Source organism: Vespula pensylvanica, chromosome 9, assembly GCF_014466175.1.
Source record: "Vespula pensylvanica isolate Volc-1 chromosome 9, ASM1446617v1, whole genome shotgun sequence".
In the NCBI taxonomy this organism is placed as follows: Eukaryota; Metazoa; Arthropoda; class Insecta; order Hymenoptera; family Vespidae; genus Vespula; species Vespula pensylvanica.
Genome location: NC_057693.1, coordinates 6,506,057 through 6,511,056, shown reverse-complemented (window position 1 = coordinate 6,511,056; position 5,000 = coordinate 6,506,057). Strand labels below are relative to the sequence as shown.

Sequence of the window (5,000 nt, the reverse complement as noted above, 5' to 3'; positions counted from 1 at the left end):
ATCCCCTACTTTCTCTTTATCTTTGATATAATATCACGTATCGAGGACATCTTTCTCGTCGTTCCTTGAAAAGGGCTCCATTTTCATTTGAACTTATTGTTAGTCGATAAATGAATTAAATTCACGATTATATAATGAAACTTAATAGAATTAGAATATTCTAGAAAATATTCCACGTTAGAATATCTCGTTGTATTAAACTTCATATATATATATATAGATATTATTTAATTGAACTTAACTTAACTCAACTCAACTCGATTCGATTCGATTCGATTCAATTCAATTCAATTCAATTCAATTCAATTCAATTCATACAATTATATTAAACAAAATTTACGATTTTACGAGATCGAATATGACGAAAAATTCATTATACAAATATATTAACGTAACATTAATAGAGCAAATTCATGGCTTGTTTAGCAAGAAAATTATATACATATATATCATTTCATGATTATTGCGAAGAATGAATATAAAAAAGGAGAAAAAAAGAGATCTTCCGGTACCGGGAATCGAACCCGAGCCTCCTGGGTGAGAGCCAGGTATCCTAGCCACTAGACCATACCGGAGTTGTTATCTTCTTTACTACGTTCACGTAAACTTACCGTTCGAATATACATCTGTATAAACTCGTATATATATATATGTATGTATATTTCTTTTTATTTATAATTTAAACATTACTTCGCGAACATTATAAAAGTCCCTTGTACATTACTTTTCTAATGTATCGTTCAAATTACGATAGCTATTGAATAATTAGATATTTGATCTTACGATATTAACGTTTAATTATTATTTAACAATATTATTTAATATTATTAATAATAATATAGAGAAATGATATTATTAATTTTAATCATTCTGTTTTTATATATAATTTTAATTATTGTTTAGATATAAAGAAATAATTATAATTATTACATATATATATATAATTATATTTATTTAGAGTTAAAATAGTCATTCGAGTATTATCGTGATTGACTATAGATAGTAATTGATAGGTGAGAAAAGTAAAATATTCGCGAAATGGCATAGATCAAGCGCATGCTGAGTTGAGACCATTCTTGACAGGCATACGAGTAAACAGGCGTGTTGACAATGCCGGAAATCTGGCCCAGCGTGGACCCTGAAATTGCTGAGAGAATATCCTACATTCGAATGCGATGCCACCGTCCGCATAACACGAACCACGAATGTCATAATAAGAGAGATACCACAGTGAGCGAGAATAGTAGGGACCCTGACTTGATTCAAATGCCAAGGATTTGTCCTTGATGTGGTTTCTATGATTGTAACTATCATCTGTGTGACACTTAAGATCGAAAATTCGAAAGAATTCAAAATATTAGTAACAACAAAAAATAAAAGTAAGCAAGCAAACGTACGACAGTATTTTGTCACTTGAGAGTCTTATAACGTTGGATGATTAAAAAAATATATATATATATATATTTTTTTTCTTTTTCGAAATTTTCAATTACTTATTAATCTTTTTAACAAGTACAATTTTCCAAGAAAAATATCTATAAAAAGAAACAAGAAAGAATATCGATTTTGCGAGAATTCCAAAGTAAGATCATCCCTTAAAGCGTGCCAATTCGTTATTTGACGTAGAAGCGAAGAAGATAATACCCAAATGGTGACGTTCAAAGACTGTTTGTGTATGTCCCTTTGAAGGACCCCGGAAAATATACGTGTAAATCTGCTTTAAGTTGCGAAAGAGAGGAACAGAGAGAGAAGTATAAGGATCGTCGTGTAAAGCTTCGAAAGCGTGCTAATAACACGAGGATATATTTATACAACGAACTGCTAAATTTGAACACGTTCGCTTACAAAGTGCATCCTCTCTATCTCTCTCTGTCTGTCTATGTATCCATGTATTTGTATGTATATGTGTACGTGTATATGTGTGTGTATATATATATACATCTCTCTCTCTTTCTATCTCTGTCTCTATCGCTTTTGACGTGTCTGATAGGTATTACACGTGGTCTGTAAATAGCCAGGAGGGTTGCTTTAACGTTCGTGTGAAGTGTGACCGAGGAGTCCAAACTCTGGAATGTGGAGGAAGGGACATACTAATCCCGACATATGAACTATGATTTTTTTCTTTTTATAGTATGTGCATATGTACGTGTATATCTCACACTCTTATTGCGATCTCAATCTGTTTTTTATTTCCTCTATACTTTTTTTTTGTCTCGTTTTTTACTTTTTTATTCTTTTATTTTTATACATATGTAGTGTGTGTGTGTGTCTGTGTGTGTGTGTGTGTGTGTGTGTGCGCGCGCGCGCGTCTTTTTTTATTAATTTAAAAAAGATTATTTAATTTTTTGCCAATAACTCGAAAAGAAAAGAAAAGAAAAGAAAGAACTATATAGATAATATGGAAGGTATCTCCTTCATCGAATTTATTCGATCAAGCCACAGAATAACTAACCACCGATATTCAATTTAGACAGTAGAAAAGCAACTTCAAAGCAACGACTAATTACTTGCCGTGCTTGCCACGAGTGGTTCGTGGTAGTTCTCGCTGAAGGGATATAACTCCTAAACTTCTTCCTAGCTATGATTCATACCATTATAATTCGTCTAATAATGAATTTTAACCTTTACCGAGAAAAGAAACTATTCGGTAAATTTATTTAACATAAATGTCAGAAAAAAAAATATGTATATACATATACACAATGTGTTAGTATTTTAATCTTACGATTAATTTAATATTTTCCGTGTTGGAACACAGTTGTGTAGAATTTGGATTAAATGGTAACAAACGAAATGTTACCGACGAGAAAACGTGACGAGAGAGAAATTACTATTAGAGAGAAATCCATCCTCCCGGAAGAACGCATATGTCTTTCCACTTCCGTCGCGTTTATTATTATTATTATTATTATTACGGTTCACGATAAAATTAAATTTCAAGCTTTCTCTCTCTTTCTCTCCTCTCTTTCTGTTTCTCTTTCGCTCTTACATAGAAAGGTATTTTACAGAGCGTTAATATTTCTTTATGAAGGAAACTTTTAATATCGATTGATCGATATTATTCTGTCGTTTGTAAAAACCTTTTCACATTCTTTTTTCTCCCTCTCTTTCTCCTTCTCTCTCTCTCTCTCTCTCTCTTTCTCTTTACATTTGTTCCTCTTTTATCTTTTTTTTTTTGTTATTTTTTTCATTCCATACGAAAACAAAAACACTCGTTAACAAAGCCAATTTTAGGAAAGTTAAAAGCGAAATAATTGATTTTTCCTTCCATTTTATTATTATTATTATTATTATTATTATTTTCTCTCTTTTTTTTTTATATTACTGAATACAAGAAATAAAAAAAAAATATACAATAGTACGCAATAAAGTTTGCCGCGATTAGAATGCCGTGTAAAATTCGATTTCCCGACCAGGTAGAATTTATAGAGCGTATCTACAACAATTTTACTCGTCTTAAAAATTTTAATTATAAACGAGAGATGTTCGAAGTCGAACGTCACGATAATGGCATTCTCAGTTCGCTACGTTCATAACTCGATTATAAATGAGCTTATAAAGGAGGAACAAAGAAAGATAATATAAAAAATAGATAGATAAATAGATAAATGAATGGATGGATAGATAGAGTGAAAAAGAGAGAAAGAGAGAAAAAGACAGACAGAGAGATGCTTCGAAAATTCGTCTCCTCTTTCTCTTTACGAGAACCATCAACCTCTTTCAGCCCTACTCTTTCGCCCTTCTACCAGTAGGCCCTACCAGTTCCATCTCAACCATTAATTACACGAAGATGCAACCTCGAGACTACCGCAATGCACTCGAAATCTCCTTTCGCATTAACGACCACTCGTTTCATCTTTCTCTTTCTTTCTTTCTTCCTCTTTCTCTCTTCATCTCTATCTCTTTCTCTCCTTCTATCTATCTATCTATCTCTCTCTCTCTCTCTCTTTTTCTCTTTCTCTCTGTCTGTCTCTATCCATCCATCTATCTCTTTATCTACATCTCTTAATCTCTCTTTCTCTTTCTCTTTCGTTTTTCATAAGGTTCAACAATTTCTTGCCCCGTAGATCATAAATCCGAGCACTTTATATTCTGATGTAACCTTTTCAACCGGTAACCATCCACGTGAAATATCGCAAACACGAATGGAACGAGATTTTTCCTTCGAAAATCTATTTCGACGAACGTGCAAATGTTTGCTGGATCGTTTTTATTTTTTTGCTTGCTTGCTTGTTTGTTTGTTTGTTTGTTTGTTTGTTTGTTTGTTTTTTCTATTTATTCTCTCTCTCTCTCTCTCTCTCTCTCTCTCTCTCTCTCTTTATCTCTATCTCTATTTCTCTTTTAAAGGATAACATTCGACATCAACGAGACCGCATCGTTAAGCCGGGCTGATCTTGATGGATCGATGATCGAGTTTGAGATAACGAGGGCTACTCGAAGGGTTGCTCTCATGCCCGCATTAGATGCACTTTAATCGTCGGAGCTCCTCGAATTCAATGAGTTTACTCGTACACTTGTAACTCTAGTAAAATGGTAGATCGGTACGAAACAATCGTAGTTAGGTGAATGCGGTTACGTGACATGGTTCGTTTTATTTCGTTCGTATGTCTCACAAAGAAAGAGAGAGAGAGAGAGAGAGAGAGAGAGAGAGAGAGAGAGAGAGAGAGAGAGAGAGAGAGAGAGAGAGAGAGAAAGCGAGACAGTACCAAATAAGAAAGATAGTGAGAAGTGAGAAATAGGAAGGTGAAGTAAATGTAAAACGAGGTCAATATTTTACGATTATTTACGTATGCCTTTGACGTTTACGATACGAAATTTTACCATGACATTTTGCTTACGTATAAGTGAGTCGATAACGATAAAAAAGAAAAAAAAGAAAGGAAGAAAAGAAAAAAAGAAGAAGAAGGAAAAAGAGCGACGATAAGTTTTCTCTTTTTTCTTTCCTTCTTTTTCTTTTCCTTTTTTTTTTTTTTTTTTTATAACATTATTCTTTCGTAGCG

At 32.9% G+C, this 5,000-nt stretch overlaps 1 protein-coding gene and 1 non-coding gene across 3 annotated transcripts in view; one reads left to right on the top strand and one right to left on the bottom strand.

The window, feature by feature from the left end:
- Positions 1–5,000, top strand: part of LOC122631959 — a 73,069-nt gene that overhangs the window by 41,095 nt on the left and 26,974 nt on the right. The window lies entirely within an intron of this gene.
- Trnae-cuc lies at positions 504–575 on the bottom strand. The gene has a single exon. It is a non-coding gene; the product is annotated as a tRNA-Glu (tRNA).